Source organism: Gopherus evgoodei, chromosome 3 (genome assembly GCF_007399415.2).
Source record: "Gopherus evgoodei ecotype Sinaloan lineage chromosome 3, rGopEvg1_v1.p, whole genome shotgun sequence".
Lineage (NCBI taxonomy): Eukaryota > Metazoa > Chordata > Testudines > Testudinidae > Gopherus > Gopherus evgoodei.
In genome coordinates this window covers 85,778,428-85,794,547 of record NC_044324.1, presented here as the reverse complement: position 1 = coordinate 85,794,547, position 16,120 = coordinate 85,778,428, and positions in this window count along the sequence as shown.

Sequence of the window (16,120 nt, the reverse complement as noted above, 5' to 3'; positions counted from 1 at the left end):
CATTTTTCTCATAGGAATCAAGATAATTCCCCCACCTATATTTTTGAGGTTTGAAAGTATGAAACTATTATTCTCATAGACTCATAGACTTTAAGGTCAGCACCTCACTTACTCCTGAAAGAGACCCCTCACCTCTGGCTGAGTTACTTAAGTCCTCCAATCATGGTTTAAAGACTTCAAGTTACAGAGAATTCACCACTGACACTAGTTTAAACTTGCAAGTGACCCATGCCCCATTCTGCAGAGGAAGGCAAAAACCTCCCAGGGTCTGTGCCAATCTGACCTAAGGGAAAAATCCTTCCCGACCCCAAATGTGCCCATGAGTTAGACCCTGAGCATGTGGGCAAGACCCACCAGCCAGACATCTCATAAAGAATTCTCTGTAGTAACTCAGAGCCCTCCCCATCTAGTGTCCCGTCTCTAGCAGCTGAGGATTTTTGCTACTGGCAGTTGCCAGTGGGCCACATGACATTGTAGGCATCTTTCGGTCCTTCATATTTATATAGCACATTTGGCACATTCACATATAAGGTTTGAAAAGGTAAATTTCTAGGCCACATTCTAGCAGAGTGTTATACATAGATACTCCCCTGAAAACTACCACACAGCATGGCGGGGCTAGTTTTACTTCCCACCCCATTCTGCCCCACAAAGATGGCTTACCCTGATACTCTCAAAGATGCTGCTTCACAAACCCTCCATGAAGGAAAGTCTGGAGGGAAGAAACAGCACATGGTCTGGAACCTGAATACATATACGGGGGCCTGTGCAGGTTTGTGCTCAGGCAGCTAGTGGGAGCTGCTGCCAGCCGTGCTACCACCAGTTATGCTGCAATTTTTAGCACACTAGCTCGAGCAGAGCTAGGATGTATCTCTCTACCTAAGCTGGAAAGCACACTTACAGCTGTAGCGTAGAAGTAGAAAGTCATGAAAGCCACGTTTGCTTGTACCTCCCATGACCCAGTAAAGGCCCCATACACACACACTTACATTATTCTTGCCCTGGCAGAAATAATCTGTGTACAAGGCTGTTGCTTAGTGCTCTGCCTGTTCAGAGTATGGACATATTAATTCTATTTTATCAGCATAGGTATGCATCCATACAGGGAGAGTTTATGCACAGTTCTAATATTTGGTCCATAATGTATACAGGCTTCCACAGTTTCATAAATATGTATGTAGACTTGCATTTTAAATATATTAGAAAAAATGCTACATTATTTAAACTTAATAGATTTGTGTAAGACATATAAACACAAGTGATTTTCATTTACATATTTAGTCTTTTGCTTAAACTGCTCAGAAATCAAAATATACTGTATTGCAAACTTCTGTGTTTTTATATTCCCTTTGAAAAACTTTTTTAAGAGTTCCGTGAAATCCTATATAAAGCCTCTTTTGTGATGATTATTTCCTCTTAAATTAAAATCTTCAGATCCCAGGAATGATCATACAGCTATTTTGAAACATAATTGTTAAACATTTAAAAATCAATATATATTTTTATGCCTAATCACTTCTAGCCAGCAAACTCTTATGCAAACAGCGAACTAAAAACAGTAATTCTTAAAGGGAAACCAGGCTGCAGGCCAGGGGTCGGCAGCCTCTGGCACACAGCTCGCCAGGATAAGCACCCTGGTGGGCCAGGCCAGTTTGTTTACCTGCCGCATTGGCAGGTTCAGCCAATCGCGGCTCCCGCTGGCCATGGTTTGCTGCTCCAGGCCAATGTGGGAGGCGGGAAGCCATGGCCAGCACATCCCTCAGCCTGCACTGCTTCTCGCAGCCTCCATTGGCCTGGAGCAGCAAACTGTGGCCAGTGGGAGCCACGATTGCGAACCTGCCAATGCAGCAGGTAAACAAACTGGCCCGGCCTTACCCTGCTGAGCCACGTGCCAGAAGTTGCCGACCCCTGCTGTAGCCTCATATAAAATAATTGACCTGTCATAATGACACAGTGAGAGAAAAAAAAATGTGACTCATCTACCAAACATCTCCTTTTCTCTGCAAACCCCCTCCCCCGCCCCAAAAAAAACTACACAGACTTCACAAGCACAACTAAAAGAGAATTTTTTTAAAAAGGACCTGTCTCTCTCACATCTTGTCCTGGATGTCTCACTTCCAACGTGAGTTTATTATATCCAAAACTGAACACGTGAGCCTTTCTTGGAAGCCTTCATCACTGTCATTATTCTTTGTCACCATTGACAATTCTGCCATTCTCCCAGGCCCATTTCCTGGGAATAAGTTTCAACTCCTCCTCTCCTTCACCCCATGTATGTAAGTGGGGTCTAAATCTTGCTACTTCTTTCATTACCTGTCTACACTACTTCTCTAAGATCGGCCCATTTCTTTCTGTCCACAAAGCCAAAACACTCATCTAGGTCTTCATTTTTCATTACTGTAACTCTTGCAGACCATGCAAAAAGCAGCCACTAAGATTTTCTTCCTTGCCCAGACATCGGCCCCCTCAGAGGCATGAGCAATTCAAGAACATAGGTAAGATAAAAAATGATGGTGCTCTAAATAGAGGAGGAAAGGGTTAATTGACATATGGAACCACTTTCCTAACCTGATTCACAAATCCAATTTCCGCTCCTCACTTAGATTCCCCTGAAGAGCCACTTATTTCATGATGACTACAAGAAACTAGCTAAGTCAGCTACTTATTTAATGTATTTAACCAATGAGTGAACTGTTCATTGATGGAGAGAGGAGATGTGATCCAGGGACCTCTTGATGCTAACTAGCAGAGGTCATAGGGGTGCATCAATTTGTATGGGGATCCTTTGGGTTGGATATCTGCATAATACTTCAGAGGGTAACATGTGAGGTCTGTACTGCGAGCAGGTAACTCATTGGTCATTGTGAAATATATGTATGGATAATATTTAAGGATTTATCTATCTATACAGAAAATTATATTCTTAGGGTCTTGGAATTAAGGCAGATTACCAGAAGATGAAATACTTCAGAGATGTTCTTTTCAGGCAGGAGGTAACTGACACTTATCTCCCGATTTCCCCATTTGTGCATTTTTTATGCCTAATTGTATTCTGAGCCAGGTGCAAATTAAGAGATTGCAAAATCGACAAGAGAGAAAATCTACAGGACAAAACAAATAGCAGGGATGTCTTGCTTATGAATAAAGACAAAGGACTGGGCTGGTATATCTTGTAGTACAAAGGAACACACAGAATCCTTCACCTAGAAGGCAAACTGACAGTGTTCTTGTCTCATGAAAGGATGGTTACAGCTAGCCTGCTGAAACTTACTGCAAAGCCTTTGGATGATCATTACTCTACAGGACATGAGAATAGCTTGTTAATTAAGTGTAGGCTCTAGAATGCGTGTTATGATTTCATTTTGTATGTAACCATTTGTTTCCACTACTTCTACTTGTTATAACTTGAATCACCATGCTTTGTTAAATAAACTTTCTACATGATTTCACTGTAAATATATCTAAGTGCTGTGCATTAAGCAGAGGCAATCTGTGGTGGAACTGATAAACTGGGCTGTACTGTTTCTTTGGAAACAGAGAATCTGTGAATACTGTAAGCATCCAGTGGACCAGAGACAGGACACTCCAGGGAGATTCTCAGAGGGCTCAAGGATTAGAATTTGCTAGTCACTAAGCTGCAGAGTGACAGCAGGGCCTGCAAGTCATAGAAGGAAATGCTTGTGTTCTCTGTGACCAGAGGAGTTGGGGAACTGACCCAAGGCAGACAAAGAGAAGGCATTCTCACACTAAGGGCAGTTGGTAGTGAGGTGCCTCACAACCCTGGATACCCCCATGAAGCATCACAGAAGAGTTAAATATTGGTTATGAGGAGATTAAAGCCAGAGTAAAATGAAGGGGAGGATGGATGGGGGAGAGGAATATAGTGAACAAAAATATGAAGCCAACAAGCTTGCCTTATCACTCTGCTCAGTTTTGCCTCTCTTCTTACCCCCTTACATACACTGTGTAATATTGCACTCAATTAGTAGTTTTATTTCAATCAGTAGTGCTAGTTGCAAGGTAAGCTATTACTCAACAAAAGTAAGGGAGGCAGAATTCAGGTCCTTTGATTGTATGCTGTATCCCTTTCTCTCACCATTTCTCTGTTTTTATTTTTAAAGTGTACACTTTTTCAGGGCAAGGACTGTGTCTTCCCCTCCACTGGGAAAGTGTTTAACACAGCCTAGTTGCTACTACAAGACAACTAATTCAAATATTGTGGACTATTCCAGTAAGTTTTTAAGGGCAAAAGCAGAAGGAAAATATAAATAGAAAAAGCCCAAATGGGAGCCCTTCTTCAAGATCATGCAGAAGTGCCCTCCACATACAGCACACATTGCTACTTTTATTCCCTGGTAGGTGGAGATGGAATGTTGAAAGATCCGGAACCTCAGTTCTAGACCCTCCAACATTCCTCCCCACACACTGTAATCCACACATAGGGAGAATTAATCAGTGCAAACAAAGGGCATGACACAGATTATTTCCCCTCTTTGGAACAAGGAGGAAGCAGGAAACAGATGACTCTGAGCCACAGTATGATTCCTGACCTGTTCTTGGGACAGTGCAGGTACATGCTACCCCTTTCTTAGGCTGGATTGTAGAATTACATTCTAGCCCTAAATCAATGGAATATACCAAAGAGAATGTGGAGAGGCTCTAAAGTTTACATTGACACCTCTTTGTGAAAACCTGCATAATTCTTCCATGGTTCCTGTCACACGGAAATTTCCTTTTTTTCAATGATTTTTTTCTTGATACATGTCTTTTTATATTCTTCTTCTACATCCCTGTGAAAAGTGGTTTTGGTATTTTATTTCTTTAATATGGATGTATAGAGTTAGTATTCTGGTGATTACAAATTCACTGGTTTTGCATTTGTGAATTTTTGCTTTTTTTCTTTTCTACCAGATTTTTCTTCTAACAAGGGTCTCTAACATTTTTAACATTTATGGCCTCAGAAATCAGTTTCCAAAGCATACAGAAGAAAAAGTTAAAGACTACATTTATGTCACAGTAATTTTGGGGCAATTTGTGAATGGATCTTCAGCACTGACTCCTGCACAAATACATCTCAGCTTCAGGAGGAACCAAATCAAGGGAAAAGAAGATGCTGATCATTGCCAATGAACACCTACTGGAACCTAGGCACCCAAGGAGAAAGAGACAAAGAGGTCTTATTTCAATTGCTCTTTTTTAATCTTCTTTCATATGTCTGTGTGTGGATCCATGTGCTTCAATATCCTCGAGCTTCCCAGAGTTATTATGAAGAATTTTTTAAATGTAGATGCACACAACTGTGCACAAAAAATTGTGTACACATTAGGTATGAATGCAAATATGCCCTTTATGGATATAAATAAACTATTTGTACCTGCCCCTGCCGGTTAGGCATTTGTAAGCCTCGGAAATGTAAGCAGCTCCTCTGTACCAGCCCAACACCTTCCCTGCCAGGCTGAGCTCCCTCTGCTCTGCACTTACAGCTGGTGTGGAGGCAAACAGGAGGGAACTGGTATGGTTCCAGACAGCAGTCCTTGGGGGAAGTAGGCAGTATCTGCAGCTTTTTCTACCAGCAATCTCAGATTCCTCTGATATGATCCTTCTTTCTTCCCTCCCCAAAGTTGAGGGGGGAAACACTGTTGTCCCTTCTTCCCCAAACTGAGGTTTGGAAGATTGTATCCATTTGTAAAATGGGGATCCCTTACTTCAGCATAAAACACTGAGTTCTGTCAATCAAATATTAATGCTAAATATTATTATTACTTATTGATCATGGTCTCAGTACCAGGATGTTACTGGTTTTCAAACCTGCCCTCAAAATGAAAAATGTGAGACTAGTTAGAGGCAGATACTGCAGTGTCAAGAGATGGTTTCTTGAATGGGCATGATCCCTGCATATTTTGCAGAGCTGATAGGAAGACAAGATAAATTATTTGTGGAAAAAATGTCCCTTTTTTCTTTGAAAAATTTATAAATTCAATTTTTTTTGACCAACTGCTTATTTTTTTGACCATCAAACCTTCACTGACTGAGATGTTGATAATGCCAGCCGGTAATGGCACCTCAGCCATGGCATCAAACTGGACAAAAGAGAGAGAAATGGATGATGGATCTCTGAGAACCTTATAAAAAAAACCAAGTCAAAACCAAAAAAAAAAAAGGGGGAGGGAAAATCTAAAGGATTCTCACAATTCCTGAAATCAAGCCAAAGATCCAGCAAGAGACCAGAGTCAAGACTGCTTGTCAGGACAGTTTCTTCCACCAATTACTATTGAGACAAGACCCTCTGGATTAATTAAACTATGCACCACCTGAAATAATTCAGCTGATAGTTCTTCATGATGTCGATGTATGAGGTTACATCTCACTGGGTCACAGCTCTTCTCTGTGCCAACACAAAGCCCTTGTGCAGAAGATCAGACTGTAGCCCCCAGATCCTGAAAGGTATTTAGATACCTAACTCCTATTGAAATCAATGAGCGTCAAGCACCTAAATACTTAGGTGCTTGACTTAGGTGACTTCCCAGTTAACTCCTCTTCAGTCTGTGGCCTACCTGCTTCAGTTCACAGACACCACTATTAAATAAAATTGCCACATTTTCAAAAGAAAATCTGGGATAGCTTTTTACAACATTTTTAGGGTTGCAAAATAGTTTACAAGAAACAAAGTTAGACTTTTTTTTTAAAGTGGGCTGAAGTCTCTACTGCCAGATTTATTCAATAGCTACAGAAATGTAGGATTTTTTCCAGTAATTTAGTATTCTGAATAAGTTTATCAAGAATTATAGGACTGGAAGGGAACTCATGAGGTCAGTCCTAGTTCAGTCCCCTGCACTCATGGCAGCACTAAGTATTATACAGTAACTCCTCACTTAAAGTCATCCTGGTTAATGGTTGTTTCGCTGTTACATTGCTGCTCAATTAGAGAACATGCTTGTTTAAAGTTGTGCAATGCTCCCTTATAACATTGTTTGGCAGCCACCTGCTTTGTCCACAGCTTGCAGGAAGAGCAGCCCATTGGAGCTAGCTGGTGGGGGCTTGGAACCAGGGTGGACTGGCAGCCCCCCTATCAGCTCCCCTAAATTCTCTGTGCAGCAGCCACCCAGCAGGCTATTAATTGTCAGGCAGTTCAGGTGTTCCTCCCCCCACTGCCATGTGCTGCTCCTGCCCTTTGCCTTGGAGCTGCTCCTGGGAGCCTCCTGCTTGCTGTGCAAGGGGGGGGAAGGGGTGCTAATGTCAGGGTGTCCCCCTCCCCTCTGCTCCTGCCCCCCTGCTCCTTTACCCCATCTCCACAGAGCTGGTGGAGACATGACAGGGCTCAGGACAGAGGGAGCTTGCTGGGAGCAGCTGCTATTTCAACTTGCTGATCTACTTAAAAAGACAATGTATTTAGAGTGGGGTCAGAGGACTTTAAGGGGTAATGCGCCTCTCTCTCTCACACACACACGGTCTGTGTCTCTGTCTCTCTCTGCCATGCTGTCTCCCCTCCCTCCATTCATGCTGCCTCCTAGATTGTGAGTTTACATTAACAACAAAGTGTTAACCCTTGAGGGCCCAGCTGAGTGCTAGTTCATCATTTAACAGTAAGGCATTCCCTGGGAAATATCCCATCCTCTTCCACCCTCTGACTTCACCACCTCAACCAAGCTTCACAATCATCATCCCTGTGTACTAGGGTGACCAGATGTCCCAATTTTATAGGGACAGTCCTGATATTTGGGGTTTTGTCTTATATAGGTGCCTATTACCTCCTACCTCCGTCCCAATTTTTCACCCTTGCTATCTAGCTTCAGCAGCTATAAGAAAACCAAGCAAATCCTTAGTGTTCATTAGTTCCAGAGTGACTATGAAAATGAACTCTCTCTGTTGCCAGTATAAGTGTAAAATACCACTGCACTGAATCTCATAAGAGAAGATGAGGACCCAGATAGCTGAAATATCCTAAGCAGTTCAAAAAAAAAAAAAGTCAAGCACATACCTGAGAGAGCTCTCCTTAAACTTCTCATTAAATCCTAGGGTTGATCACGTCCTATCAGACTCAAGCTGGCCCATCCAAGCTGCATATCTTAGCTCAGCCATGAAATCCTCCATACAATCTAGTGACCTACACATCAATATTATCATAAAGTCTTATGTAAAAGTGACATATCACAATAATACATAACTGTCATATAGCACTTTTCATCCATAAATCTCAAAAACATCTAACATGAAAATCAAGTTTTATTCTCATCACTAGTAGAAGTGGGAGTAACATAAACAGGATGCGACTTTTGATATTTTTCCCCACTGTAACAGCAATGTTGTTTTACTTTTACAAGATAAGAAATTCCATGTGAACCTAGGAGAAAAGGATTGCACTTTAACTGTACCAAAGGCTTATGCTTTAGCACCTAACATAAGAATTGCTTGAATTCAAGTGGGGACCAGGAGAGTCATTAATTTTCATAGGGCTGGAATCTATTTGAAATGTCCCAGAAAAGTCACAGAAAAGAAATATCTAACTCCCAGGAGAAACAAAAAAAGCTTTTAATACAATGAAGTGTCCTCTTTCTTCTTCTACCTGGGCCTAAGTGAAGTCATTTTTGTGTGAGAAAAAGCTCACTAAGGGTCACCTGACTTGGTTGGAGCGCCTCAAAGAAAGTGTGGGGGGGGGTCTGTAAATGGGTAAGACCACACAGTTAAGACTTGCCGACATGCGCTATAGCTTTCCCTATTCCCTAATCTACCACAAACTATCAAAAAGAAAGAGTAAGATCCATTAAGTAAGTCTTTATATTTCTTTCTTTTGAACATGTATTCTACCAAGATTCTCAGTTTCTGATTAATACATTGTATTTTATTTACATATGTATAATATTTATTTTATTGTGTTTTGAACTTAGAAATAATTTCATATTTTTAAAATGATAAAATAGCATTCTTTTGTACTGTATTTTTTCCAGTAAATTCATCATTTCCACTCCTGAATTCTCAATTTAGAAGCAGAAATATGAAACCAATATGATACAAGAAAGGATACTCTGGAGGTGACACTGGTCACCTCAATTTTGAGGATGATGTTGACAATGATAGTTTGTACTAAAGGGTCTTTGCATGACTCTGAGGAGAACGTTTACTGCACTGGCCAGCCATTTGCCTAGTTGCTTGGATTGAGCTGCACATTGTTTCCATCCCTGGCACTGTGCTTGCAGCTGCTCATGCAAATCTTCATAAAGTCGTGGACACCCATGCTTATGATGTGGCACCATACAATATGATCAATCACCAGTTGCGCAAAGGTCACAACAGTAACGTTCATTTTATGCAGATTTTGCTTCTGGTTGTCTTTGAAGCATTTCATCTGCCATCCATGTTTATGAGTGCTGGAGCTTAATTTGGAATACAAGACTTGTTTTGATAGATGGGTCTCAGGCATATGAATTACATGGCCAGTTCATCTCGGTTGAGTGCAGTTCAAATGAGTCTTAATACTGATTAAACCAGCTTTCATCAGGACTTCCATTTTGGAAGCCATCTGATGCCCTGTAATCATTGTAGGTGTCGCAAATAGAAACTGTTAAGTTTTTTAACGTGCTGTTTCACACCCCTGGAGTAATGTCAAGAGGACACAAGCATCATAGAGTTTGATTTCTGTCTATATACAGATTCCATGTTTCTTCCAGATTTGGTGAAGAAGGCAATCATATGAAGCTCTGGCTTTCTTAATTTGTACATCCACTTCATGGTTGATTGTTATGTTGTTGTTCAACATGCTGCCAAGTTTATTGACAAATCTTGATAAGAATGTTGAAGAGCTGGCTGGTCCATAACCTCGATTTTCATTTGGCTGATGATGAGGCCAGAATTATGAGCTGCCACAGCAAAGAAGTTTGTAGGATCTTGTAGTGCTCCTTCAAAGTATGCCATCAAGGCACAATCAGTAACATAGATCAGTTCTTGGACCAACTTTCTATCACCTTGGTGTTTGCCTGGGGATGGAAAAGACTGAAGAGCTTATCAATACAGAAGCATACAAAGACTCCATTTGAAGAGCCATGCAGCAAAGAATAGACTAAAAAGATTAGGAGCAAGAAAACATCCTTGCTTCACCCCATTTGTGAGTGGAAACGGGTCTGCTGGATCACCATCTGTTCTAAATCTTCCAGCCACGTCTTCATGGAATTGCCAAACTATGTTAATAAATTTGCCTGGACATCCAAATTTAGTAAGAAATTTCTAGATGGCAGTGTGGTTGGCCATATTATGCAGTCAAAACTGTACACAGCCCTACCCATATAGCCTTGCCAATGCTAACAAGTGCCAATGGCGAATCTCTAGTCACAGATCACTCTGCCAGCCACCAATGGTGGCATAAACATTTTAGTGAACTACTTAATCATTTAGATACTGTTTCTGATGAGTCGCCAGATAATGTATGTAAATTGCTCACATCTAATGCAGTTGCAGATCCATCCACACGAGCCAAAGTGTTGAAGACTCTTGAGGTAAAAGCCTATCTAAAACTTTGGAGTACTAAAAATCTACCAAAGCATTTTGTCTCAAAAGATTTTCAGCTCAGTTTTCTACAGCAAAGGGCAGATTTGGCCACCTTTACTGACATTGTGTGATGCCTTATGCCACAAGTAATCCTGTTGAAATAAGTTGGGTGACTATCAGCAAGGAAGGATAATGGTTATGTCCCTAGCCTGGAACTCAGGAAACCCAGATTCAGTTCCCTGCTGTACCACACATTCTCTTTCTCGTGGGCCTCGGAAAAGTCACTTAGTCTCTCTGTGCCTCAGTTCTCCATCTCCAAAGGAGGATAATAGCACATTCCTGCTCACAAGGGTGTTGTGATGATAACTGTGGTAAAGATTGTGAAGCACTCAGATACAACAGTGCTAGGGCTCATGGACATAAATCTGATTCAAAATGTGGAAAGGTGGCTCAGGCTAGCCCTACATATGAGTACTTTCAATTAGGAAGCCAAAAGCTCTTAAAGGTTCAATTATGTTAGTTAACTGCATGAGAATTTCCACTGGAATCTATATGTGTGAGTACCTGCTCACCAGTGAGAGTAAGGGGTTCAAAGTTTGGGCCTTGTAGTTTTTGGCTGTTCATTGGAATATATCCATACATGACACCAGATTGGGCCACCTTTACTCACTTTTACTTCACCAGGAGCTCCACTGAAGATAGAGGTAGACACTGGTCCTTTGAGTCCTCAAGTTGCTGAAAAGGCAAAACTGCAGAAAGAGACAAGTAATTAGAAACGAGTCCCCTTAAATAGTTTTTGTTCCAAGTCTTTAAGTAGGCAAGTGCCTCGCTCTCCTGCATTGAAGTCACAGATATACACCACTATCATCTGATTTAAGGCTTTTAAAGAGTAATCATCCTGACATCTATCTACACTGATTACACGTTAAATGAGGAGTGGGAAATGGTGAAGGTAAGAGAGAGGTTCTCTGCTTTCTCTTGGCTTCGGATCTACATTCCATGGGGCAGGTTGTGCCAATGGCTGGTGAGTAAGGAAAAGGAATAATTTTGAAAGCCTTATTATCTCAGAGACACTTTTCTGATGCACACTTTCCTCCCTGATTGCTGCATGTTTCCAGGGCTAGTAATTTGTTGATGGTCTATACCAGCAGCAAATTATAATCACCCCCAGGCTAGTTCAAGTTGGCTGCCTGGCTCACTGAGGGGAGAACCCATGGCTTCACCCACTCCCTGCCCACCTGCCTGTGCAGGGGAAGTAATGCCCTTTTGAGGCTGCATTCCACACACTCTGTGACCCCTGATTTGGGTAACCCATGCAGGGGAGCAAAGAGTATATCATGAATCTTCCTAGTCCCTTGTGTGCTGTCATCAGAGAAGGTCACAATCCTGCCTTTCATTTTGCCACTCAGAACATACATCTAGGTAAGATAATTTTTAAGAACATGGTTAAAGATCCAAGCTCTGGCAGAATCCTTGTACTTAACAGTATATAAATTTTCATCCTGGAGAGAATGTGTACAACCTAATTCTAACTCCTTGAAAGGATGTTCAGAGTAGAAGCACTGACTGTTTTACTGTATTTGTGTAGCATCCAAATGGCAAATAAAGCCCATCTTTACCTCTGACCTACCATTATTATATAGCACTGCAAATGACAACATTGTAATATCACATGATAGACCGAGTAGGTCTGACAAGTTACTAGCAAATCTTAAATATACATTGATTTTTTTTCTCTTTATGATTGCAATTTGGTCTGGCCCTCATTTTCAGCTCCTTGCATGATAGTTCAGCTGGTCTATACTGTGATTTATACATCATATGGGTTTAAAATCATTGTTACACATAGAACTCTGTCCTTGTTGCCAAAGACACTAAATAAAGAAGATCAACTTATTACAAACTGGTGTGCTAACAGATTACTTTTCTTACTGGCTTGGCATCTAATGCACAGGACAGGGAGTCAGGAAACGTGGGCTCTGTTACAGATGTGCTGTGTGACTTTGCACAAATCCCTGCTGAAGAACATTTACCCTTTCCCTGCCTCACTTACTTTAAGCACCCACATTTGAAAATGTTGACATAGGTGTCAAAACATGGGTGTTAAAAAACTGAGACATACAAAATGAGAGGCCACTCTTGAAAATATTGTTCTATACTGTGCAGCTATATTGTTCATATCAAATATATAGAGAGATTTTATTCTTCTTCCATTCCTACATCTTTGTTCCTATTATGATAACCATTATTTTTGTCTGAATTTGATTCTTTTTTTTTTGTACAAATTTGCAAATACAACATTACAAAGGGCAAACATTTGGCTATTTCTGTTTGGGAATCCTGCCCTCAACTAGCATACTTGATGCACATATATAGTACGTGATCTCTTGGCTGCTTTCACTCACATCCATCTGTTAGACTGGCATCATGCCTGCTCACAAGTTAGTCAGACTGTTTCACAAGGACACAGGTGTCAGACTATGATGTACTTAGATGGGCAGCATGCACAGTACTATAAAATTCCGTATCTTCTTTAAAACAATTCCTCCCCCATGGCATCACAGGATACAGCTGTTTCTGGATTTTTATCTCATACTAATATCTGTATGCATTTGTGGGGGTTACTTTAAAAAACAAGAAAGTGGCACGTGGAGGGACAATCAGCCTGTCATCCATAGTATTAACCAGGAGGCTTTGGCCTGCATCTCTCCGTTTTACAGAATGAAACAGAGAAAAGTGGTCCCCTTCTTATCTATTTTCAAGGATAATCTACATAGTCAATGATTTTACACTCTTTCCTTGGTGGCTCCAGTATTCCCTCATAGGAGCTACCATGTACACTTTCCACTGCTCTATGTCAAATGAAGCAGATAAATACAAAGTTAATTTAGCTGAACACACATGAACAGTTTAGCTTTTCTTGGGTACCATTCAGGAACGGGACAGTAAACTGTGAAGCAAATTTCGACTTAGTGTGTGTGATATTTAATGTGCAGAAATTTGGATAAGTATGGTTTGCATTGTAATATTTGAGTGACTTTCATGGCCTTGAGCAGTGTCTGGTACTATAAGGTGATAGGTATGCGTACTTAAGTTTGTAGAAAAGATTATATGACATATTGTACTATATGATAATGTAATTAAAAAGTGTTGTAATCAGGGTCAATAAGGTCCCCCTCTTGGGTCACATTCTCTGTTCTCTTGGTTAACAGTTTCATATGGTAGGGTAGTAATCCTAACAGAAGAGGTTGCAATTAAAATCAATATGGGGATGGGGCTGATTCACCTTGTAATGATGCTGTGGTTAAGAGTTCAGAGATAGGCCTTATCAGTTAATTATCAACCCATCATTCTGAGCCAAAAGGGGGCTAGGTTACTGGGGCACAGGATTTGATGGCAGCACAGGATTTGTGCTGGATAGGTTACTGTCCAGCACAGGATTTGATGGCAGCCTCATTTTTATTCGATTGCAACATATTTTGGATCTGAAATTATGTGTTACAGTTAGGCTGCAAGTGTGCGACATCATTGCTAATCAGGCTGACATATATTGACTCACTGTTTCCTTGTACACCTCCATCAGTCTATCTGTATTCATCTATTGTCATTTGTCTTGGACTGTAAGCTGGAGCAGGGACATTTTTTTTGTTTTTTTGTCTTTGTACAGTGCCTAGCACAGTGGGGTCGTGGTGCATGACTAGGTCTTTTAGGAGCTATGGTAATACAAATAAAAAATAATAAAATATACAGTCCACTTGGGGCCTGGAGTTGTACATTTGTTATGAGTATAGAACATTGGGGCACTGACTCAAAAAAAGGCTTCTGTTGCCTCTGCTCCTTTCATCTATTGCAAGGATCTTCTGTTCTTAGGACTGTCTTGCTTTATTTTATTTTAATAATGCTTCAGTCTTTCCAAACACTTTCCAAACAGTACATCTGTGTTCATCCTTTTAAATCTGTGCTCTGCAAAGATGGAATAGCTGGAAGAGATGAGTAAAGGAAGACTGAGGGCTTACTGGCACTTCCAGTTGCTAAAAGGCAGATGGCAAAGTGTGAAGTAGGTTTCTTTAGCAAACACTGAAGATAATTCAGTAGCACTTAAAACATATATGGCAAAGAACTCTCCTGAGTGACAGATAGGTAGAGATAGATGAAAAATTAGCTTACCCAATTTTTTCCCCTCCGTTTAGAACCCTTAGAATTAGAATGCTTATTTGAAATTAAAGCCAATGTTCTGAGCAAGCATGTGGATTGTTTAACAGGAAAACTCTTAAATGGAAAACTAAGGACTTTTTCTTCATTTATTTCCAGAGGCAACATTTCTCTCCAGTGTATTCCCTCCTTCCTTGCCTTTGTTTGGGAATCAAACCTGAAGACTCAGTGAGTACAGGGAAACTGTTAGTAGAAAAAATGGGCCAAAACCTGTTCTGGTTGCTTCGGTGCACCCTGTTAATGTCAAAGACATTTTGCTGGTGTAAGTCAAAGCAGAATTTGGCCTGGTGTGTCTGGAAAAGTCATCTAGTCTAGCAATCCTGCAGCACCAGGCCTAGGTCAAATCAGACAACATTAAACTGCTCAGTAGAGTTAACGTGCTAGTGAACAAACGGATTTACAATTAAAGACAAAGTGTTACTGCTTATGTCAAGTTGAGGAAATCAGCTGTTGGTGGGCTACAAGTAGAATTAGTCCTTTAAAAAGTAGGGCAATGATGAATAATATCTACAACCAATATAGCAACAAAAAATAGCACTGGAAATCTAATGGAGCATAGAATAGTTCCACATTTGAACAGGGTTTCACCTATGGATTTACAGTTGAAATTGTAAGCATTTAAAAATAGAAGAAGGGAGAGAATTTAATAGTCCATAATGATAAGCTTACAATTATTCCTGTCTTGAGAAAAATAAATGTTGGTATTTAAATACAGAACATCCATTTTGCATTCATGTTGTACATTACGCAAAATCACAGCAAATCTGCTGTAAAAATAAATTATGACAACATTAGGCAATTGCTAGCATACATTTTCACATGCCTAACTTATACATATATAATAATCAAAGTGCTCACACAGATCAGATAATGGCACGTGCTCAAGATCAGTTAGGCACTATAGTATTTGCGCCAAAAACAAACTAGCATGCCCATTGGTTATTGTGTGCATATATTAGCATTATATTTGCTTAAATTTATGTGCATAATTTTGAAAATTAGGCCCTAAAACTTTTATTCATCTAATTGTGCCTAGGTACTGCAGACACACTAAGATTCAAAGTAGTGATGACTCCACTGTGCTAAGACTACAATACCAAGATATAGCAAGATCAGAGGGAAATTAATGATCAAGCAGCAGCTTAGTTATGAATTTTCCTGCTTTGAGGGTTTCAGTTTGGAGCCATAACATTATTTAAATCCAATATTTTATACTTATCTTTTTCTTGTGTGACATATTGCCATTGATATTACACTAGCACAATGATAATCTCTCTGAAATTGTAATGCATTGACAGTTTCAAAGGTACATGCCAAATGCTATGATATTTAATAATACAAAACTCCCATTGTTCACTTCAGTGTCATTAACTGTAACAACATTATAAGTAGATAGGAGTTTCTTATACATAAAGGGCATAATCCTACA